This window comes from Pteronotus mesoamericanus, unplaced genomic scaffold, assembly GCF_021234165.1.
Source record: "Pteronotus mesoamericanus isolate MK-2021 breed Mesoamerican mustached bat unplaced genomic scaffold, CSHL_Meso_final contig_221, whole genome shotgun sequence".
Classification (NCBI taxonomy): Eukaryota; Metazoa; Chordata; class Mammalia; order Chiroptera; family Mormoopidae; genus Pteronotus; species Pteronotus mesoamericanus.
This window is the reverse complement of record NW_026555092.1, coordinates 4,835,063-4,859,701: the sequence shown is the minus strand read 5'-3', so window position 1 is coordinate 4,859,701 and position 24,639 is coordinate 4,835,063. Positions and strand designations below refer to the sequence as shown.

The window sequence follows — 24,639 nt, the reverse complement described above, 5'->3', positions numbered from 1 at the left end:
GTGTTCATAAATATTTTTTTAGGAAGGTATTTATTGCAGTGTCATATATAATGGGAAAAAGCTGGAGGAATAAATTCCAGGTCCAACAGCAGGGGATTAGTTATATAAATTGTGGCTCAAATATAAAATAAAACACTAAAGCCCTGACTGGTGTGGCTCAGTGGATTGAGCGCTGGCCTGAGAACCAAAGGGTTACCAGTTTGATTCCCAGTCAGGGCATATGCCTGGGTTGCAGGCCAGGTCCCCAGTAGGGGGTGCATGAGAGGTAACCACGCGTTGATGTTTCTCTCCCTCTCTTCCTCCCTTCCCCTCGCTCTAAAAATAAATAAATAAAATCTTAAAAAAAAAAAACACAAAAAACGCTATGCAGCCATCCACACAGGTGAGATAGACCTGTGTTTATTGGGGAGACACCCACAGGATCTGCGAAGTTAAGAAAAAGTAGATTGCAAAAGAAAAAAATTAAAAGCACAGTATAATTTCTTTATTGTATCTCAAATGTGGATGCATCTGCCCAAAACTAAGTCTGGCAGGACAGGACTCAGCGGTTAGCTCCCAGTGCTGGGATTACAGGTGCTTTCTGATGTCTTCACTCATGAATTATTTTTATAATCAGAAATTTATTTCTGTTTAAAAAAGAGAAAGGCAAAAAAGTTGGGGCAAAGAAACCACAGGATGCACAAAGCAAAGATTTTCATAGCTACTCTTGCTCTCGGCAGTGAGTACACAAGCATGAGCTATGAGGCCTGGACCCTGCCACTGGGCCTTCAACTCTTATCCTGGGAGTAGGCTGAGAAAATTGTGCAAAAATGAGTTTTCCACACCAGAAACTGGGCAGAAGAGTGATGAGGAAGACCTGTCCATGTGGCACAACCAGAGACTGAAGTGTAGAGGGCTGTGAAAGAGGAAGGAAGGGAAAAAAGATACATCTGGTGTCTTCTAGAGGGCTTCCTGGAAGAGGTGGCTGCTGCCTCCCATCAACTTCCTACAACTATAGTCACTGCAGGCAGCAGTGATTTCCGTTAGGGACCAAGGTAGCTTATGAGAAGAGTTCCTTCAATGCCCTCCTTTAAGGGGCTCAAAGCGCTGAGAATCGCAGGCTCCACTTCCCTCAGTGGAACTCAGAGCTCCCTGGCAGCGCTGAGTCCCACTTGAGTCTCAAGCACAGCTTTGTGGGCACTCCCGCACTGAATTAGCATCTAATCTCCTTAATTAGTGCTTCCCTAACGGTTCACTTGTGTTGACTCTGCAGGAGAGAATCCTTCTGAAACTCAAACACTTAACCACCTAGCAAGTCAGGGCAAGGTCTGAAAAAGCGCACCCCCCTGGGAAATGTCTGGAGGGAGATCAGGAAGAAGTCGGGAGAAAGATAAGGCTGGAGGTTAAAGAACCCATTTCTGGAAGGAGGGGAGGGCTGGGGAAGCGAGGGCCTCTCAATCCAGAGTCAGTGTTCTGGGAGGGCTTCGGTATGTGGGTTGAAGTGAATTTCTAGAATGTCAACGCCTCCTATGCTGAAGGATTTAGTAGGAAAACATACCCAGAGCCAAACAAAGTTGATCCTTTCCTGGCTTATCCCAGCTGCTTCCTCTGAGGGTGTCAAAGGCAAAACATGATTCACGGGCACCTTGAGGTGCTCAGGCATGAGGACACTGATGTGCCACACATGGACAGAACCGAGTCATGTCAGGCCACAGAGAGCTGGCTCTGAAGGTAAGACCCCCGCTGTTATACCACAAGACCATACACCTGATTTTTATGAGGGCCATAGGGCAGGGCTGGGATGGCCTGAAATTAGACGTTAGAGCGAGGGAGTTGGGGAGCCCCGGCCCCTGTCAAGTGTGATGTATTTCCACGACAAGGCTGCCTTTCAGCTCCCTGTGAAAACAATTTCAGATCTGGTTGCTGACCCTGCCCCACCCCTGCAGGGGCCTGAGGCCGATCTGAGCGGGGAAGGCTTGAAGAGAAACCCATGCTGTGCGCTGTGCATTCTTCAAGGCCCAGGGAGAGGTGGCCCAGGGTATCTGATTTCTGATTCTTGCCCTGGTGTTCTCACCCTATGGGATCTGCTTCCCCTGGGCTGAGCCTGAGCCCAGAGGCCCCAGGGCCTTGGCTGGGCTGGGAGGGCAGCCAGGGCTCCTCGTGACCAGCTCTCCTTCCCCAGCCCCCCAGAGGCACTGTCGAGAAGGCAGCCTGCTTAGAGGTTGTTGGCAAGGTTCTGCCCCCGCTCTCAGGTTCCCGAATCCTTCTCTTGGTTGATCTCTCACCCTCATACCCACCTACCACACAGCTGGGCTGTGAGCCAGCAAGGCACTTATTGGGAAGCCTTTCATTCCAGGCCAGAGGTTACCCAGCAGCCAGGCTGGGCAGGAAAGAAGGCTCTATCCTGAATTCAACTCTGTTTGCACCTGTGGCAGCCTGGGCAGCTTTCTGAGGAGAAAAGATGCATCCCATTCATTAAACAGGCCCGTAATTTATGTGCAAAGAGCCACAGGGCACAAAAGTCAGGCGGCCAGCTTGGACTGGGCCTGAGCCTGGGGCGGGTTCCAGGTTGGCCCACTCTCTCAGCTCCAGCTCTGAACACTTGCTGTTCTCAAAGGACCCCCTACTGTCCCTCCCTGCCAGGCAGGAGGCAGTGAGGTGTTAAAAGAACTAAGCTCTGGGTTCAGACCCCAGTTTGGGCCAGCAACATATCTGCTCCAAGTGCCAAAGTTCTCATCTGTAAAATGAAGTTAAGACTGCTGGAGTAGGGTACTGGGGAGCTATGGCAGGTTTCTGAGCCTAGAAAAATGCACTGCATACGTGCATGGCCCAGATACATCTGATAAAGACAGCTGTACGTGCCTGGCACAGAGCAAGTACTGGACAGGTCAGTTCATTGGTTATTTCTGTGGACCCTTAGCTCACTCGGAAACACTGGCCTGGCCAGGGAGATGTGGGTTCAAAACGGCTCCATCACATACTGGCTGTGTGCCAGGGCAAGTCAGTGTACCTCCCTGAGCCTCACACTGCTCATCTGCAAAATGGGGATGACAATAGGGCCCGCCTCATAAGGCTGCAGGGAGGTCTCAATGGGGGCAGTGGATAGAAAGTACCCGGGATGCTGGGAACATGTGAGCTTAAGCTGATGAACAGAAGTGTGGCCCTCCTTGCCCCCAACTGGCCCTGAGCAGCCCCTACACAAATTCCTCTGAGGCTGCTGAAGCGTTTTGACGCTCCTGCATACTAACCTCTCCCCCCACTGCAGGGCAGTGGGGTCATGAGACTGCAGTTTGCAAAACCCTTGGCCCAGCTTAAAGGAAAAGCATCACGTGGGCCCACCCGTGCCTGCTGCTGACCTCATCACTGCCCCTGATGTGTGTGGACACCTGCCTGGGCATCTTCCTACCTCCAGGACCCCTTCCCTTTCCTTCCAGTTCACCCTGTACACCATTGCCTGACCTGCCTGCCTAAAACCAGATCCCACTGTGTCCTTCGACAGCTCAGGAGCCTGCGATGGCTTCCCGGTGCCCATGTGATATGGGGGTGAAACCTTTTGGGTCTGACTCCGAGGGATCTGGCCTACCTCGTCTCCCATCAAGCTCCTGCCTCCATACCTTTGCAATGTGCGGTCTCCTCTGCCAAGAAAGCTTCTCGGTGCATCTGGGTATATTCAAAGCCCACACATTCTTCAGAGTCTGCCTCCCTCTGGGAGCCTTCTTTGATTCCACTCAGCCAACCTCCTCCTGCCCAGAAAACTCCTACAGCACTTTCTCAACCTCCCATTTAGGCACCCACCACTCCCACCCTGAACTGTGGGGCTTTGTCTCCTTGAGGTCAAAGGTGACCACTGCCTCTCTCACACTTCTTCCCCATCTTGTCTCCAAGCAATCTCCAAGTCCAGAGCCCCCAACCCAAATGGGTCACCCACCGTTCCCTGTGACACTTCTGTAAGTTGCTAGGAATCGCCATCCCATTCCACCTTTGTCTGCGGAAATCTAGAGCTCGCCCAAATGCCTCTGTGCCCACGAAGCTGGTGGGGTCTCCACCCCATGGCCCACGTGAAGTCTCACCCTCCCTTGACTCTTCTCCATGAGAGCTGTTCCCTGGCCTTTGGGGCCACACTGGATGCCTCCACTCTGTCTACCCGTCTCCAGCATAAGTGCTCCCCCATTCTCATCACACTGCAAAGGAATCGCCAGTTTACTTGTTCCCGTCCCTCCCTAACACCAGGGGCTCTATTCTGCATCAGAGTCACCTCCAGGCTCAGGGAATATCTGAGAGGGAAAGAGGGAAGATGTGGGAGGGCAGGCAGGCAAGACGCTCGCTCTCTGCTGGATCTTGGTCTTCAGGACACTGCTCTTCCTCCTGCTCCTCCTTCTAACCCCGTGACTGCTTCTTTGCAGCCTCCTTTGTGGGTTCTTCCTCATCCCTAGACCTCTAGAGACTCAGGTGCCCAGGGCTCCGATTCATGCCTTTTCTCTTTTCTTGTCCTCCTTCATTCCCTTAGTGACATTGCGGGGCCTCACAGCTTAAATGCCCTCCACAGGCTAATGATTCCCAGATTTAAATTTCCAGTCAGGACCTTATCCCCGAATCCAGACTCACTTATCTGACAACTCCCCACTCACATTTCCACGTGGAGCTCCACGCGCATCACATTCAACTCGTCTGGAAGCAAATCCTGCTCTTCCTTCCAAACCTGCGTCTCCTACAGTCTTCCCAACTCGGTTAATGCCAACCCCCTCCTCCGAAGAGCTGTGGCCCCATACCCTTGACTCGCCCCCACATCCTGTCCTGCTCCAGATTCTGGTGGCTTTATCTTCACTCTTTCCAGACACTGCCCACGTCTCACCTTCTCCTGCTACCACCTTTAAAAATGCAAGTCATATCATGCCACTTTTCTGCTCAAAACCCTCCCGTGGTCCCATCAGACTCGAGGCCTGCTGCTGGCCCTGGCTTCCTCTCCGCTGCCGGCTGCGCGTCCACCACTGCAGCCGCACACGGCTCCTGAAGCCCGCCAAGCCCCCGCCCGCCCTCGGCCTCGGCAGGTGTGATCACGCTGCCGACACAGCACCCCTTGATCTCCCCCCCTCTTTGTTTTTCCTCAGGGCCTTTATCCCAGGGAGGTTACACAGGGATCTCCTTCCCTGTTTCCGGTCCTTCCCTGACAGAGCCTCAGCTGCGGGGGACGAGCTCTGCTTTGTTCACTGCTTTCCTCCACTGCCTTGAGCACTTTCCGGCCCATCATAGGTGCCAGATAAGAATTTGGGAGTATGGGGTTCCCGCCTCTGGGGGATGCTTCGAGGGGGCTGTGGCTCACTCACACGTCTCAGTGCCTGGCCCCCAGAGGCATTAAAGGCAAATGTGTCAGTTGAACAAATGGAGCCCACTGTGTGGGCATCTGCGGTGACCACGTCCAGGGCCACTTGGCACCGCTGTCCTGGGCAAAGCTATCTGTCATGTGTGTGACAGTCTCTACAGGGACTGGACCCCAGCCTCCTGTAACCTGCTCTCTAAGGGCTGCCTGGCCAGGAACCACCATGCCCTGCTGGGCTGTGCTTTGTCCCCTCCTGATTCTGCTGTATTCATGACCATGAGGCTTTTTTAAAATGTGATTTTTATATTAGCAAAGAAAAATGGATCAGGCTGGGCAACATGAGCTCTAGGAAGAACATTTAGAATGAAAAAAATCACCCAAGGCATAGCCTATTACTGCAGTATCCCCAGAGCCATATACTAATGGCTGCATTTAATTTGATGATATAATCCACAGAGGCTTCTTAATCTGTAAAGAAACAACACAACTGTTTTTCTCAGCTTCCGAAGAAACCAGTGAGGCTGAGTGGCAGGTTGTATTTCCCAAAGATGGCTGCTGCATACATCCCTCCCTACAAGAGGAACTCCTCCCAGAGCTCCTCTCCTTGAACCTGGGCAGACCTGTGTCTGCCTGGGAAAACAGAATAGAGCAGAAGGATCATGTGCTACTTTTCAGGCCTAGACCTTAAGAAAATGACAGTTTTCACTTTCCGTCTCTTGGAATGCTGACTCTTGGAACCAGCCACCATACTGCAGGGAAGCCCAAGGAATCCCACAAAGACAGAACATATGGCGAGGCCATGTGTATGTTTTTTGACTGGCAGCCCATCTGAGCTCCCAGCCAACCGCCAGCATCCATTCCACACATGTGCATGAAAAAGGTTCCAGCTGTCAAGTCACCCTCAGCCTTCAAACCCTTCCAGCCGAGGGCCCACACACAGCAGTAGAGGGATAAGCTGTCTCTGTTGTGCCCTTTCTGAATTCCTGACTTCCTGAATCTGTGGGCATAAGTGTTCTGAACCACTAAGTTTAGAGTAATTTGTTATGCAGCAGTGGCAACTGGAATGTTCTGCCGCTGGGTCTCTAGGAAGATTAATTAAAGTGATATCCCGATTACCCCAGGGTACGTTGTTTAAAACCACATCATCTCATATGGTGAGGTCTTCTGGCTGCATGAATTCCTTACAGGGTTTAGGACCGCTCCATTTCTGTCAGGTCTGGGTTTGGGTTTTTGGTTTTCCCTCCAGTAGGAATTTTTCTTGAATCCTCCCACAATGGCTATTTGCTGCATCACATAAAGTTGTGTTCAGTGGCCGTTTCCAGGCAAGGGTTTCTTGGAGCCTCTGGGAGGACTAATGACATTTTTTTTAGGAACTATTGCTGGAACTCAACAGAATGCTCTTACTAGAGTCTGATTAATAAGAAAATGATCAGATCTAACCATGCCATTGCTCTTTTTAAAAGCTGTCAGTGCCCCCTCTTCCCCAAGTTCAAAGTCCTGGGCGCAGCATTCAAGGCACCTGCGGTCCACACCTTGGCAACCTCTGAGGCCCCGCCTCTCCACCGCTCTCTCTGCATGTGATCCTCTGCCCGCACCAGAACACTAGCAGCTCCCCGGGAGCACTCAAGTGCTGACATGAATCCCTACATCCGCATGCCTTCCTTTTCCGAGTTGGCTTGGTAAATACTCATTGTTCTGGCCTTGGCTCAAATGTTGAGTCTCCTCTCAAGATGTCCCTGAGCCACCAAGCAAACCTGACCACCCGTCTTTGCAAGCCCGTTCTGCTATGCTGCAGGTGGCCCTGTCACAGCACTGCCCACATTACATCGTACATCTGTGCTCATACACAGCTGTGAGGAGCCAATGGCTGGATCTGACTCTTCCCAGCAGCCCTGGTATCCATCTCCAGGCCAGGCACAGAGAAGGTGGGAACAAATAACTGTTGAATGAATGAACAGCTCGTGGAAATGCCCACAGTGCTTTCCTAGGGATCTCCAAGTACTTTACAAGGCCTCTTGGCCTCAGACACACCACAGGCAGCAGTGGTCAGCTTTCCAAGGAAAATACTGTTGGAGGGACAAGACAGGTGGCCGCAGACATTGGGGCCCTGGTAGAACTAATGGCTTCCTCCATCCTTCCCAAACAGATGCCATGCTCTGCGGCCATGGCCAGCTGGGGAATGCTTGCCGTGGTCTACTGCTGGGTGAGGTGTGCTGTAATGAACGGCTGGACGTGGTTCATTGAACCAGTCTACTAGACAGGGCTCCATCAGAAAATTGGGTTTGTTTTCAAAATGTTAATGGTTTATTGTTTTTAAATAAGAGCTAAGGGTGCTGCCTGACCTGGAAACTTGTATTTAAAGACTCTGACAGTGCTGTGGATCAAGCGCTGCACTGCTTTTTATCTCAGAACGTCTCTGAGAGAAGGTAAGATGGAGAAATCAGAGCCCTGGATGCAGTGATTTTTCCAAAGTCATACAGAGGCTCAGCAGCTCAGGGCAGAGCTATATAACCAGATACCACCTTTGGGAGCACTGGACCTTGTAGGCGTGGTTCGAATTCCAGCTTTGTCCCTTCCCAGGTGAGTGATCTTGGGCAACTGACTTGACCTCTCTGGGCCTCAGAAAAATGGGACAATGTGGTCTCCTTTTTAGAATGGTGTGGCCAGTTCAGACAAATATATACAAAAAGCATTTAGTAGGGACTCAATATAAGAGAATCTGATATACCCAGCACACAGTATGTGCCCAATGCTGGGGGCTGTTATCATAAGGCCAGGTTCCAGCAGAGGAAGCCACACTAGAGCTGGCAAAGCTAGGACCCTTTGTAGACCTTTGGCTCAGCGGGAAGGACGACACAGCCTTTGTGCCAGGCAGGCAGGAGGCGTGAGCCACTGGGAAGGCAAGATCAAGCTGGGCAGCACTGTGGCATTTTTAGCATACTCCCTGCCTCAATGGCGAGAAGAGCAAAAGCCAGGACCCTTAGCTGCTCACCCCAAGAGACACGAACATACAACTGCTGCTTTCAGCATCTCCGGAGGGCAGACCCAGAGTCGCTCTGTACTCTGGCTTCCCCCGGCTTTTCCCTACCTGTAAATCAGATGATTGCTCAGTGCTCTCTCTCTGCCTCCGAGGGAGGGGTAAACACCCCATGCCCATCAACCTTGGTCTTGTTCATGTAACTTGCTTTGGCCTTGCGTTGGGTGGGGAATTACACTCTGCCCTTGACTTTTAGGTTTGGCCATGAGACTTGCCAATGGGATTAGTGGACATGACTTGAACAGAGGTTTGAAATACACTTGAATGGTTGGGCTTGCCCTGCTTCATCCCTGCTTTTCATCATGACAAAGACAAGTCTCAAATGGCCACTAGTCCAAGGAGGATGAGAGGCAGCTGAAGCAGACCTGGACCCCAATGGGCAGAGCCTAGATAAACCACACTCTAGCCCCTCTGCAGCCGAACGGGAAATAAATGCCCACTGCTGCCTGCCACCCACTGCGGGGTAATTTGTCACATGAGTTATTTGGAAACAGCTGACTGATATAATGCCTCTCCAGCCCTATTTCTTAATAGTCTTTTCATGTTTTAAACACTCTAGCTGGACTACTGTTCTATGTGGTCCTCTTTCTAGCCTTCCAGCCCTGTACTCAAGCTGTCCCCTTGACTCCAACTGCCCTTCTTTAACCCAAAATGTCCCCACATGTGTCCCAATCCACACATCTATTTTAAGTCCTAGAGAAAATGCTGCTTCAATAACCATGAAGACATCTCTGATTCTCCCACCTGGACCGGAGGTCATCTTCCTCTGAACTCTTTTATTAAAAGAACTTTCATCAGAGTAATCTGGGTCACTCCCGCGTCGTTTCTCAAGTCCACCCCAGGCAGCGAGTGTCTCCAGGACGGAACCTAAGCCTGGCTGCTCTCAGCTGGCACAGGCCCTGCAGAAGCCCGGTGTTGTTGGGACCCGCTGAACGAAGGGCTGGACCCCCTCCTGCCACTGCCTCGTACCTAGATGAGGACGCCTCCCTGGGTGCCGGGGCCATTTGCGAGAGGCGGCTCCTGCGTGGGTGAGGTGCTGGGGGCCGAGATCAACTCCGAGGTCCTGGCCCAGGGCAGACACCCTGCAGAGCTTTGTTTGTGGAATATGAACTTCTCCTAAACACTTGCCTTGGGCCAAGCATTATGCTACATGCGTCACACGCATCTTGCTTTTTACAGCTCATGACAACTCTATTATTGTCCCTCTTTTATGGATGAAGATTGAGGTTTCAAGGAATTGAGTCACTTGCTCAAGATTTATTTATTCACCCCAAAACATATTTTGGAGTGTTCAGGGTGTGCCGGGTGCTAGAGCGCCATGGGGAATGGACAGTCGTCATCTTCTCCCTCAAAGGGCTGCTGGTCTAGTAGCCCCAAGACAGGCGCCAAGACAGACATCTGGTGTCACACAGATGACATCTGGTGACAAAGTGATGTGTATGGGAAAGGAAAAGAGAGCAAGTGGTGGCCAAGGCCAGGAGCAGAGGCAGGGCGGGTTGCAGCAGCACTGCCTCCGGAAGGCAGCACAGGCGGAAGGAGAGGCCACGGGAGCAGTCAGGCAGGATGCGCGGCTAACAGAGCGGCCTGGCGTGGGGAAGCCTGGCCGTGGCTGTGGAGCAGAGAGGAGTCACGGGGAGTGAGAAGGAGGGCACGCAGAGGGCGGCGAGGGGGTGGGAGCTGCAGGGATGGCTTAGAAACTTGTTCTGACTGGTGTTTGAAAATGACCCCTTGGCCGCTGTGTCAAGAGTGGCCCAGTGAGGACCCCATGCGGGGTAAATCAGGGACCTGTGGATCTGGGTTGGCGAGTGCCCCCTAGTGACTTATGGAGGGAAGGAGGGCGGCAGGGAGCGCCTGGGCCTGTGCACTGAGACCCTTTGAAGGCAACTGCTGATCAGTCCAGGAACAAGAAAAACTAACCCAGAGCACAGGGCAGTGTCAGCCAGCTGCCTCACCTCGGCCCTGCCAGGGGAGCCCCCAGCTGTCCTCTGACGGCACTGGGGCCACCCAGGCCCACAGGCGCAGGGCCACAGTGCCATCGTGGATATACAGGGTGGCCACACAGAGCTATGCATTGATCATGGCAAAAACAGCCTGTGGGCCAGAGCCAAGAGGCGCAGATGCGTAGCTCTGATAATGTGATGAATGATGATTATTGGAAAGGGGAAAAGAAAGGAAATCAAAGAGGCCCCATTCAACCCAGGAAACAAAGAGAGGGCAGAGGCAGTGCCAGGAGAACCTGGTACAAAACTGAGCCCAGCAGAGGGTCCTGCCAGTCACTGGGATGGCTGAGCTGCAGGGAATGGGACAGCAGAAGGGGCTGTGCCCTGGAGCCACACTTCCTGCCTGCCTCAGTTTCCTCATCTGTCCAATGGGAACAAATCCATGTTGCAGAACTATTCTGAGGGCTAGAGATCACATAGTGGAGGCAGCAGCGGCCCCACGGCAGGCCTTGGCGGATGTGGCAGCATCAGCTCTCAGCATGTGTGGAGACAGACACCGTGCTGCTGAGAGCCCCACAGGCGGCACCTCTTTTAAGCCTCCCAACAACCTTATGGGGGAGGTGTAATTATTGTCCCTGTTTTACAGATGGAGAAACTGAAGCTTAGAGGGGTCATGTATATTTTCCCAAGGTTGACGACTCCTCAGGCTGTCTGCCGGGGAGGCTTGGTGTTTCATTGCTGTGACATCCTGCTCCTGTGCAATAGCTGGGAACTTGGCCAGGTTCAGCGCACCCGGCAGTACCTCCTACCTGTGGGCTGGGGTAATGGCCCTCAGCAGCAGGCACTGCCTGCGTAGAGGTGGGTGTCTCTTCCTGCTGGAGCCTGGCCCATGGCACACATGGACCAGCCAAGCGCCACCCACTCCTGGGACAGATTGTTATTTCCTACAGAGGACTGGGTGGGAAGTTATTTTGGAGTCGGGTAGACGTAGTATGAAATCTTACCTTGGCTATTCCTACCTGTGTGACCTCTGGTTAGCTATTTCTCCCACATGAGCCTTAACATCCCCATCTGTGAAATGGGGATAAAGTCAGATAATGCACATTACTAGAGAGACTGGCACTAGAAGGTGCACAGTGAAGTGTTCCCCCCCCGCCCCTTTAAATATAAATGGGCTTCTGGAGGCACCTGTGAGTCTCCTTTAATTCAATTTAATTTGATTTTTTTAGAGGCAGCAGTAAGAGTAGTTCTGGTCAAAGTGTTCAAGCCTTGCTTTGCATATTGCCAGCTGTGTGAGCACAACCAAGTACCTTAACCTGTCTGAGCTGTGAGTCGCATCTGTCAAAAGGGACTGACAATACCTGTCTTGAAGGGGTGGGTGGCTTGGATGAGGGGTGCAGAGTCTGGCAGAAAGGAGAAGCAGGAGAGGAAAAGGTCTGTGCGCAGGCCGAGCAGGGAGCGGTCCCCTGCCCCACTTGCTACGCCCACCCACTCCTCAGCCTCTGTGGGACAGTGCTGAACGTATTCCCTGAGTGAGAATTGCCTCTGTTTTAGATCCGGGGGCCAAGGCCATTCACAAATGCAGCAAATGTGTCACAGCCTGGGAGACAGCTCTCTCTGCTTCAGAGAAAACACACAGTTCCATTTCCTGAGAATTGAACCTTAGGAGCCTTTCCAGGTTTTCCCAGTGAGAGCGGTTCTCGGAACTCAGGAGGCACCGCCCTCATGCGACGGAGCAATTAAAGCCCTGAGTATTTGTCATTCTCAGCAAAGGTCTGTGAGGACGACTGAGAAAATGAAAAAAAAAAAAATCTCGTTTTGGCATCACAGTGTTCAGAAATTTATGGTAATCCATTTCTGTCAATCCACGGAAGGCACTGCTCAAATCATTAAAAAGCCATCTTACTTAATCATGCACAGAAAAGGCCGGTCCATGCCTCTCAGATCATTTTCAAATCATTTCAGGTTAACTTTCAAAAACTGACAGGCAAGAAGGGAGGGGAGTTACGACAGATGATAATCAGGAATTTCTAGTTCTGGTTTCAGGAGGGCGAGGGACTTGTTTGAGCGAAAATCGCCACGCAGGCCTTGGTGGGGGTGACGGTGCAGGCGATGGTGCCAGGACGGATCATCTGTGGCTTCTGTTCTTGAGGAGTCTGCCTCTGCTTTCTTGGAAAAACAGCAAATTCACAGCAAACTATTCAGTAAACGAATAGTTATGATGTATTATGACAGGTGCTGATGAAGGTGGAAGCTTACCCGCTGGTTAAGTCTCAGCTGTGAGCATGCAAACCTGGGTTTGGGATTGTCTTTGCCACTCACTAGCCGTGTGACCTCACAAGTTCCTGTATGTCTCAGAGCCTCATCTACAAAATGGGATGCCCATCTCATAGACCTGGGAGGTTGTGAATGAGTTAATTCTTACAGAGCCTTTCATGCAGTATCTGGTACATAGCAAGCTCTCATTCAATGCTGGCTACGCAGTTTACTTTGCTGAAGGAGGCCTCACAGATGACCTTTGATTTGGATCAGGAAGGACCGGAATCTGCAGGCGGGAGAGCTGGAAGGAGAGCATTCCAGAGAAGGCCCCGTGGTAAAACACTGGTGGGGAGGAGGAGCACAGGATCTGTGGGCAGGGGGATGCGGGAGGGGACGCTGCAGGCTAAGTCGGAGCCCTCCCGGGAAGGTCCGTGAGGGCCGGGCTAAGGAGTTTGGACTGCACTGAGGGCAGTGAGGAGTCATGGAGGTGTGGTAGCAGGTCCAAGCCTGCCAGCCGCTATTTGGGTCAGAAGCTCACTGAGGAGTAATGGGGTGGCTGTAGAGAAGAAGGCTGGAGCAGTGTGCAATCCATGCTCCTCAAAGGATAAGGGCCATCTGTATCTTCCAGGTCTCAGTCGGTGTTGGGGGTTTGTTGACTTCTAAGTGACCTCACCCCCATCAAACTCTGATCCGGGGTCCCCAGCCCTTGTTTGAGGAAAACTCCCTTTGCTATGGCCAGGAAGGCTCATGCTCCCCTTCCTTAGGGCAGAACTGTTGTGGGGAAACTGCTGCCCAGCCAGGGACGGCATTTCACCCCTCTTTGCATTTGGGTGGGCTCCTATGACCAAGCTCTGGCCAGTGGAATGTGGGCGTAAGTTACATACACCTCTTTGAAGCCTGGTCCAGCCGCACCAGCTGTGGGATCCATAATCTGAAGATGATGGAGCTTCTGTCATTGTGGGTCCCTGAGTGATGGCGAGAAGCAGATTCCTTTTTCTTCCCACCAGTTGGGCAAGAAAGAAAGGTCTGTTGTCTCAATCCACTGAGATTTCTGGGATTATCTGTTACAGCAGCTAGCATTATCTTAAATAAATACACCCACTAAACAGAATGACCTTGGGCATGTTATTTCACCGCAGCCTCAGCTTCTCTAATGCATAGTCCTGTGAAGGCCCCAAGCAACAAATGTGAGCGATGCTCTGAAAGCAGGGAAGTACTCCCGGGATGCTATTCATCTCAGTGTCTTAGGCTTAGGTCTCTCCGAGAGCCTGAAGCAGAGGAGGCTTTGCCCAGCCCCTGCTGAGGTGGGAGAGTGCAGCCCAGGGTTTAGAGAAGCAAGGGGTCCAGATCCACCAGCAGATGCTGGCCCAGACTGGAGACCCTCACTCCAGGCTTTAGTTCCGCCCCCTCTGCAGGGATAACAGGCCTCTGGGGGAGGAGGCTGGGGCTGCGTTTCCATCTCTTGGTGGCTCCCCTGGGAGCTTCCCTGATAACTTGTTCCAGCTTCTCACAACTCATTAACAGGAAACTACACGCCCTGCCAGGAAGATGCACGCCTGGTTTTTCAGACATGTCATGTAGACACCATTATCAAACTCTGTCTTGTCTCTGCACAGCCCCCATGCTCTCCTGCCCTTGGGCCCGGGTGCCAGGCTCGGTGCTCAGGGCACACACTCGCTGCCTTTGGAGACTGGAGAACCTTGTGTGGCTGAGTGTTCTGCCAGACAGTCTGGAGGGGAGCAGGGGCTCAGGGTGGAAGCCTGCATTGGTAGCAAGGCTCACCCTACACCCCCTTCCAAAGTAGCCCCACACTGCCAGCCCAGGATTGGTGCTGAGACCCCATGGGAAGCCAGGAGGAAGGCCTGAGCAACATGTAATGCGCTGAGCTGGATCTGGCCACTGGCATCTTTAACAGGACCTTGGTCATTATGCGTTCTTTTGCTCGGGGGGGGGGGGGGTTCCTCTTCCACACCTTGGGGGCGGGCGGAGAATGCCTCTAAAGACTGAAGTCAGGGGCAAGGCCACATTGTCCTGTACACATGGCCCCACTGCCCTGCTCTCAGGCGGGCAGGTGCACACAGTGGCCTCTCCAGCTCCTGTGCTAGCTCACCTTTGCCCATTGCCTTGCCTGCCAGCTCTAGCTGGAAGCTTTGAGGAGCTCTCAGATCCCCTGACAGAGGGAAGATCATCAACACCCCGGACTAGGCTCCGTGAAGCAACAACAACAACAAAAGCATCCGTTTCCACAGTCTTCTCACACACAGAGTAATGCACTTTTTGATCCACCCAAGGGGTGCTATCACCCCTGTGTCACTATGGAGGAAACTGAGGCTCACAGAAATTAAATGACTGGTGCCCAAGGTCACCCAGCTAGTCCACTAGGCAGTAGTCTGAGCCGGGTCCGGCAGACCCTGCAACAATCATGCTCACTTGTTTCGTACCTCCTACATGTCAACCACTAAATTGAGCATTTTTTTCTTAATCCTCATAACTCTAAAGCATAGCAAATTGTATTATCTCTGTTTCCAGATGACAAAACTGAGGCTCAGAGAGGTTAAGCAATTTGCCCGAGGTTACACAGCAAGTACGCAGGAACCATGGCCTTTTAATGCCTACAATGTTGTGGCTCCCTTCCTATACTAATTGCCTGACCAGTGAGAAGGATCCTACCAGAAGAAGGCAGGGAAGGAGGCTACAAGCTCCTTTGAAGTAAAATATAAAACTGCACATATGCTGGCCAGCACTCCATTAAGAACTTGAGTGTGCAAGGATCAGGTAGGGTAGGATATGGTAGACAGTGGGGTGCATCTCTGAGGCGGGGCCTGACAACCTATGTTAGCTCATGGTCTCTCTTGGTTGAATTTTTCTCTGTAAGGATGGCTAAGGGTTAAGGCGAATAGGAACCAAGTGGGCACAGGTGTGGTGGCTCAACCTTCCCTTGGCCCTGGTGGCAGGAGAGGGGGGTCCTTCCCTCCCTCTCCCCAGGTGCAGGAGCCACCTGGCCAGGTAATCTCTCCACTGCATTCCAGGCAGGCTTCAGTCTCAGGCAGAGATCAAAGCAAACCAGTGACCACTCCTCTGGAAATGCACAGCTCTTGCAAATGTGAACACTTGCGGAAGAGGGGCTGACGCAGCAGCTATAACCAAAGCAATGTTAGAGAGGCCCCCATGTTTGCAGTCCCCCGGCCCCCCCCCCCGCCCCCTGCCATCATAGACGCCAAGGCCAAGGAGCTGGTCTCCAATTACCCTCTAAAAGGTGCTTTCTGATCTCACCCCTGCCCACCTGGGCAGCTCGTTACCCACCTTCCATTTCACGTTACAGTCACACTCAATTCAGCACACTATGCCGCCACGCCTTTGTCCAGGTTATACCTTCCGTGCAGAACGCCCTCCGTTCTCCTGCCCTCCTATTGTTCGGCTCAGAGTGCACATCTGTTGTTCTTAATTGCTTTGAATCCATCCCCCACCTTTCAGATTGTTCAGAGCCTCCCTAAAAAGTTGAACATTTTAAACTTCTGTTCAACACTTTGAAAGCAAAATGGGGTGGAGAGGAAGGATGAGGGAGGATGAGGGAGGGTGGGAGCAACTAAAGAGTGTGATGGGAGGGCCCAAAGGCACACTGCACACCTGCTCTGGGAGCCCTTGGGATGGCCTAGAGGCCCCGCCTGGGCAGCCTTGCTCCAGCCCGCCTCTGTAATAGCTCCTGGGCTTTCACTGTGCCATGATCTTGCACATGCTGTGCCCTCTACCTGCAATGCAATTCTGCTCTTCTCTGTAGGGGAAGCTCCGGCTCATCCTTCAAGACCCCGTTTGATAAAGCTCCAGATGTAGAGTCAGCGGCTCATCTTTTGTATTCCCTGCATTCTGTATCTCATGATTATATGTGGATCCTTCTCTCTTGGCGAACTCTTTGGGGGCAAGGGACATGACTAATTCGTCTGTGCATCTCCAGCATCACCCCACACTGGCCTAGAAATGCCTCATGAAATGAATGAACGAATGAGCCTCCTGCTAAGATCCCAAGAGGCCTAATTCCCCACTTCCTGTTGGGCCTTTGCTTTCCTGTCAGGAGAGGAACAAACTGCACCTTTGTTTTCAGGCCACATTGGTATTGACCAGAGTTGGGTTTTAATGGTACTTTGACAAAGAGCAACGCCCACATTCATTTTCCTTGGCTAATTACATTTCTCAATTGAAACGCTTCTCTCTGGGCTGGTGTTAAAGACATGATTAGTTTCCAGGATGGATTTAAAAGAGGTGAGAAGCAAGAAAATAATTAAGTCATTTTTTGATTAAATCAAATAATTAAGCAAATTAAATCAGTTGCCAGTGATCTATAGCCCCAGTCCAAGGCTGGAAAGTGCATTTCTCTATCAGAGAGATCATTTCTGATCGTGTTAGAGATGGGGAGCATTTCTTCCCAGTAGCACGTAAAGAAGTGACTCAACTGAATATAGATTAGAGTGGCAGGACCCTAGGTTACCGGTTTTGGCAAAGTATTCTGGGTTTAGTGGAAGAAATGTGGGAGAGGGGCGCTCTGTTCCAGAGCCATGCCTGGGCCACATGGTGGAGAGGCAGAACACGTAACCCCAGCTCCCCATCCCTCCCTGTGTCTTTTGCCACCACTCCAAGCAGGGTATCCTGTCCTGTCCTCTTACTCTGGGCTCAGCCATGTAGCTAACTTTAGCCAGTGATGGCAAATGTGATGTAAGCAGAGGCTTGAAAGAGCACTTGCTTTCTTGCTCCTTTGCCATCGCCATGAGAATACATCTGGACTAGACTGATGAAAATGGGAGATGTGGGGACATGAGCTGTGTTGCCCAGCCATCCAGCCACGGGACAGCTCACAGTTAGCTGCCCTCGGACATGAGGGTGAGCCCATTCAAGATCAGCAGAGTCACTTAGCCAACCCAGCCTGGAGCTGCCGAACCATAAAGACTTCCATGCTAAATTAACACTTACTGTTGCATGCTGTCAGGGTTGTGGGTGTTTGCTATGCATTATCACTGTGATAACAGAAAAATGAAACAGTATCCCTCCGCCTGGGTTGGGCCATTCTCCAGCTGCAGCTTCTAGAAGGTACACTGTACCCTCAGCCAAGCATCACTTAGAACCTTGGCATTTGAACATTAAATCCTTACACAAAAGTTCATCTGATCCTCACAAAGGCTTTTGCAAAGTAGTCAGGACAGGGATCATTTGCCTCATTCTACAGATGATGATGGCGCTCAGAAAACCAAGTGAAGAGAAGAGCAAGAGGTTGAGGTTAAAGAGAGTGGGTTGAATAAATGCATCAGCTTCTAGTTTCCCCCAGAAATTCCACTAAAACAACAGCATGCAATTTTATTTTTAAAGGCACTTACCCACAAGGACAAAGCAAACAGGAAAAAACAAAATAGCTACAAAGTCTTGGCAGCTGGAAAGCAGATAGATGTGTGGTACTGACTTAGCAAAGCCAAGAAAGAATCTGAGCCATGATAGTGAAAGCAAACAGGCACTCAGATCTGTACCAGAAAGCCCCAGAGGCTCTGGGGCCGGTGGCAACACAAGGCATCTCTCAAAGTGGAACAACAGGAGGATTTGTTGAAAGTCAGCATGAAGGGCAGGAAGACCTGTAGCTCTCCTCCCTACCTCTACCCGGCCAAGAAAATGTCCCCCTCATCCGAGCAGAAACTAGAGGTTAGGTCTTGGGAGGGAGTAAGACAAAGGCCCTCTGAGCTGTGGGAGACTCCACCCTGAGAGCATGGGGGCTAGGTGACTGTTTCTGAACTGCCCCACTTGGTCCTTCAACCTTCTTAACCAACTGGCTCTTAGCAAGCTACAGCAAGAAGCCCACACTCCAGCTGGGAAAATGAAAACATCGCCTATGCAGAATTGGACCAGCCCTAGATAGCAGAAACCTCTATCAAGAGATCTGCTGTTAGATCACCCCACAAAGAAGCATCAGCCAACAGAACCTGCTCACCAGACTAGAGATCCAGCCATCTTCTTTGCTGCTCACATTTAACATAAGTACACAGCCAAGAATCCCCAAACATGGGAGAAAAAGCTAAAGTGTAAGGAAAAAACAAACAGGAAAAGTAAATTTAGAGGGCACCAAGGCTCTGCAGGAAGAAGGAAACTACAAAAAAATAGCTTCAGAGAGATCAAAACAAAATGTTGCATCTATGAGATAAGGAGAGAAAGCTCAAAAAAGAACACTCAGAAAATAAAACAGAATTCTCAGAAATTAATGCACTGACTGCAGAAATGAAAAGCTCAATAAAAGAGTTGGGAAAAAACTTGAGGAAATTTCTCTGAGGTTGAACCAAAGACAGAGGGAGGGAAGGAAGAAGAGAGAGTGGGAGAAAATAGAAGAAAAATTATAAGAAAATTAGAAGACCAGCTCATGAGGCCTAACATTCAAACTGGAAATTCTGGGAATGGAGAAAATAGAGGAAAAAAAAAATCAAAGAAGTAATTCAAGAAAATTTCCCAGAACTGAAGGACATGGTTCCCAGACTGAAAACGTCCACTAAATGAATTTGAGGGACATATAGAAGACAGGGACCCATCAAGCAGAGCAAACAGTGTAAGTGTCTGTGCCTGCAAGGTAACCCCTAATATTCATTCTTCCTTGATTTCTATAAAACAGAAGCCACAATTTTAGCTGAGCACATGGCCAATGAGAATAGAGACTATATCTCCCTGCCTCCCTCGCAGCTAGGTATAGGCATATACATAAGCTCCAGTAAATGATATGTAGGTGGATGTGGTGTATGCAACTCCTGGAGAGTATATTTAAAAGGAAGGGACATTTCTTCTCTTCTTTTTCCCTTCATGCTGGCTGGAATGTGGACATGATGACTGGAACCAAAACAGCCATCTTGAACTATAAGGTAGAAGCCACTACTAAGGATGAAGGGTGGAACCTGGGTCCCCATTGAGGGTAGAGTCACTGTACCAGTCCTAAAATGACTACCTGGACTTGTAACTGAGAGAAAAATAAACATATTTTTTGTTTTTGTTATTGTTTAAGCTGTTATTATTTTGGGTTTTCTGTTAGTTCCAGGAGAATGCAATACCAAGCAATAAAATGAGCAAAGGCAAAGAGAGGTGAAATGAAAATGCTCCCAGTGCCATAGACTCCTGGACACCACCATCAAGATTTGACTATATACTCCTTGAGGGCAGGGCCCTGGGGTTCCTCATCTTTCTGTTTCCAAGGTTGGGCACCCAGTAGGTGCTCAGGAAAGATCGAGCTGACTGGAAGACCGTACATGGCTCAAGCCCTAGCACCATGTTCTAGACTGAATGTTTGTGTCTCCCCCAAATTTGTGTGTTGAAATCCTAACCTCCAATAAGATAATATTTGGAGATGTGGCCAGTGCAAAATAATTAGGTTTAGATGAGATCATAAGGGTGGGACCCTCTGATAGGGTTAACATCCTTATAATAAGAGATTTAATAAGAGAAAAGCGCTCGCTCTCTTTTTCTCCCTCCTTCCCTCCCTCCCTCTCCCACGTGTACACAAAGTCATATGAGATGTGAGTACACAGAGAGAGGATGGCCACCTACAGCCAAGAGAAGCCTCAGATGAAACCCACCTTGCTGGCATCAGCATCTAGAACTTTGAGAAATAAATTTCTGTTGTTTAAGTCACTCAATCTATGGTATTTTGTTATGGAAACCTGAGCTGACTAATACATACAAGATAGACTATGCGCTTGTCCTCTGAGGGCAGGACCTGGACTCTCCTGTTTACCACCATGACCCTTGCACCCAGCTCCAGAAGGCTTTTTGTAGGATCTCCAGTGTTTGTTGAAGGAAGAATGAAAGGCTGATGTAGCAGAAATCTGAGGTTTTAAAGGTCAGAATCCACCTATCCTTCTTGTTAACAGGTCCCCAAATTGCCATCTGCGGTACTTCTCCCTTCTAAACACTTGGCAATGGGAAGAAGCATATTACCTAGACCTCAGCCAATTCATACTTTTCATCTCCATGGACAAGAGAATTAGTTAGAGACAGACAGAGCCATGGGCCTAATTAAAGCTTGTCAGAAGGAGTCTTAGGACTTCAATCGAAACAAACAAGAATGTAGCACTGGCACTTTTTGGGTGGATGGAAGCTAAAATAGTTGTAGCCAAATTGTTACTGTAACTGTACAGAAACTTCATTTTTTAAATATGAACTTTTCACCTTTCTTTCCTTTTGATTCAAACTGGCCTCATCCAGCACCTGACTCACCCACTTCCCTCTGCTTTGCAGGTTAACTCCCTTAATTATTAAGCCCTCAGGACGATGAGGTCCTGGTTAGCATGGGATCATCTTAGAAACAAAGGCTTGGGTCTGTTGACCACAGAGACAGAGTTTCAGTCAAACTAGAGGTAATATCTAGGCCTCATCTGTGTTTCAGCTCTAGACCCAGAAAAGCAGAGGGGCCCCACTGACCACACCCTTGTGAAACCAGGCAGAGGGACGCCCGCCATGGCTGACATCAGGACCAGATGCAGTGATCAACTCCCCTCCCCGCTAGCACCGAACAATCAGAAGAGACCACAGCCCTGACCATGACCTTAACTCCCTTGGTCACCACAATTAATGATTTTTGCCCTGTATAACCCACTCCCTGGAAACCACTATGGAGCCAGGTCTTTGAGCATGAGCTCACCTATGACTCCAGACGTGGTGCCATTTCCTTAAAAATAAACCTTTATTTTCTAGGTTGCAAACTCCTGTTTGTGTTTGATTGGGCTTTGATGTCCACAGGTGAATGAACCCCTATAGTTCGGTAACATCATCAAGGAAGAACCGATCTGAGAAAGGAGCCAACCCACAGAAAGTAGAGCACAGAGACAGAGAAAGAAAAACTGAGTTTTGGTGACTTAATTTGATGCCTGGATCAGGTCTTTGTCTAGTGGTTTCAAGTAAGTGATCTAGTAAATTCCTTTGGGGCTTAAACCAAATAGGCTTGAGTCTTCATCACTTGCACCCCAGAGAATGCACACTAACGCAGCTGACCTTGAGGATTAATGCCACCCTTAAAATATGTCGTCTTTGGGGCAGTGCTGTCATCTAATACAGGTGCCAGGGCACAACCAGGTTGCTGCATTAACTCTACTTCCTTTTGAGTGTAGCTGACTCAGAACTCAAACAAGACCTCCTTGATTTTACCTGGTATGTGACATTGTAAACCAATCTCACATTATCAGCATTGCAAAAATTCCCCTGTAAAAATACAGGAGTCTAAAATGTTAATCTGGGAATTAGTGGACATTTATCTTCTTTTGGATCGGTATAATTTCCTCCCATTTTTTTAATCTGCTTTCTGAGCCATCTCATTTATCTAAGCTTTCAAAAGCTCATGCAAAACACATAATGCACTTCAGCTACAAAAATCAATACTTGAGTACACGTTTTTACCAGATTGCTATGGAAATTCTCCTCCTGCTTTTCAGAAGCCTGACTACCCCAAAGTTTTTATTCATGAGTAAGAGCCAGAATAGTTTCACTTATAAACAAAGCTTTTCCCTAATTTTCAGATCAAGGAAAAACATAATTAAAAAAATATGTTCTTTTTTATTTTTGAAGGGAAGGAGTCTTACATTAGTTTGGACTTCAGACAACGCTCACCTCCCCACAAACACCAGGGACAACCGACTGACTTGAATTAAAGACTGTTTACCCTGGAAATGGTTGCTTGCCACAATTTGTACTTAAGAGACACATTTGCAGACAAATAGATTGCGGTCCTTAGATTTTTTTCAGACTACAGAAGAAGCAGTTATGTGTTCTCCTCATTTCCTGACTCTGAAAAACTCTATTAAGAGAATAATTTGAACGGACTCTCTGCTACTCTGCATTTTAAAGTGTGATCTATTTCAATGCCTCCAATATTTTTCTCCTTTTAAAAATGAGTGATACTTAAGGAAAAATGCCAGCTGGGTATCTATTTGAGCAGGGGCTGTAGGAAACGCGGTTTCTAACTCCCTCTGAAGCCCCAGTTGCTTGCAAGTGTGTGAGTAACCAACCTGCAGCCTGGGTTTGCAGCTGCAAATAGCAGATAGACAGTCTTGGAGCACAGGGGGATACTAGTGAAGTTCACATGCTGGCTCTGGACGTCTTGTTTTATTTTTCTATTTCCTGACTGTCCAGTGCTGGGGGCTTGGACAGGGCTAACTCCAGAACCATGCAGTTTAAATGGAACTGTCGGCCCGAAGGCTTCCTGATTTGTATGTGGTCTGAAAAGAGGCCTGTGGGTCTGCCTTGGCACTGGGCTGAAGGAAGCCCAAACGATAGAGAGGTCTCCGGTGTTGTGTCAAAACAAGCCCCTGCGGTGACTTCTCTGTGACCCTGTGAACACCCGTGCGTGTTGCATTACAATACTTTGTGCGTCCGGGACCCTGGAGGACGGAGGGTGTCTTGGGATCAGGGGCTAGTCTGCCTCCTCAGGGCTGAGCTCATTACCTGGCACACAAGTGGTGCTCAGTAAGTGCACAGTGAGTGACTGAGTAAAAGCATATTCTTTAGTTCTGTCCATTTGGAGCTAAGCTCAGCACCAACAGTGACTGGGAACCTGGTCCGTTTACCCCAAATCCAGGAAAGGCATATCTAGTCCTGGCCTGAGATGATGGGAATTCAACTTCTTTTCTTTCGCCCCGATCTATGAGCCATTCGATTTTAGACATTGTAGAGTAAAAAGGAATCTGAGTGTGGTGCACTGAAGAAATATTCCTGTTTTTCCACCCCTCCCTATATCCATGCCTTTGAAAATGAGACTTAGCAGCTGCTCCCACCAAGACATGGACTCTATCTCCTCACCCCTAGGTCTAGGCTGGCCATTTTGCTGGGTTGTCCAACAGAATGTGAAGGACATGAGAATGTGCACCAGTTCTGAGAGGGTCTTGAGAGGCCATGTGTGCTTCCGACTGTCTCTGCCATGAGAAGTCCAGGCCTACATGTGGTGAAGCTGGTCATCCTACCGAGGTTGTCCTAGACTGAGTCCCCAGGTGACCTACCAGCAGACTGCAGACATGTGAGTTAGCATAGCCAAGACCCACACACTCGTGAGAAATAATAAGTGGTTTTTGTTTTAAGCCACTGTTTCAAGCTGGTTTGTTACACGGCAACAGTCAACTGATACACTGTGCTCAGCATTCCAAACAAGTGGGTACCCTGAGGCCCAGACTGGGGAGAGACTGTGCCTAAAATCACATCTGCCAGTGATAAGAATCCAAGTATGGGAATCATTCACCCAGGGCCCTTTCAACTATACTGAACACTGATCTTATTTCAAGAACCTTTTTTTTCATCTTTGTAAGTCATCAGCCCTCAGGTTCTGAATAAAAAGGCAGGAGCAGGTACATGAAGGTCACTGAGCAGTCACAAGGAGGCAATGTATATGTCATTAGTTGCCAGCTCACTACCTTTGTAGCTCTGGAATTATGCTCCTAGAAGGCCATTGGATACCCACTTACTGTAATCATGTGTTCTGCCATAAAAATCATACCACAGCAGCCTTTTCTGAATTTGTAAAAAAATTATAGAAATTAATAAGATTTTAAAATACTAATACAGGGTGTGGCAAAAGTAGGTTTACAGATATGAGTACATGAAACAGTTTATTCTTGTATTATTATTTATTAATTATTGTATTATTTTCCATACGAACAACTATACACTTACTTTCGCCCCACCCTGTAGTAATCTATGGAAGACACTCAGCATAGCACTTGGCACAAGTAAATGTTCAATAAATGTTAGCTATTATTATTATTTTCATTTTCTTTCTCACAAATTTTTTTAGATCTTCAACTGGAGGATATATTTGTTGATTTGGGGAGAGAGAGAGGTAGGGAGAGACATCGATGTGAGAAATATCAATTGGCTGCCTCCCAAACACACCCCAACGGGGGATCAAACCTGCAACGTAGGGTTTTGCCCTGCCAGGGATCGAATCTGCTCAGGGACGGAACCCACAACCTTTTGGTGTATGGGATGACGCGCCAACCAACTGAGCCACCTGGCCAGGGCTCTCACAGATTTTTTTTTAACCTTTGGTGCCTGTTACCATTTGTCAGCCAGCAGGCAAAATAAATGAATAATAACAGACACAGCTAACATATATT

At 49.5% G+C, this 24,639-nt stretch overlaps 1 protein-coding gene across 1 annotated transcript in view; it reads right to left on the bottom strand.

Moving 5' to 3' along the window:
• MAN1C1 (mannosidase alpha class 1C member 1) overlaps positions 1-24,639 on the bottom strand; it is a 127,842-nt gene that overhangs the window by 34,127 nt on the left and 69,076 nt on the right. The gene's annotated exons all lie outside the window — the stretch shown is intronic.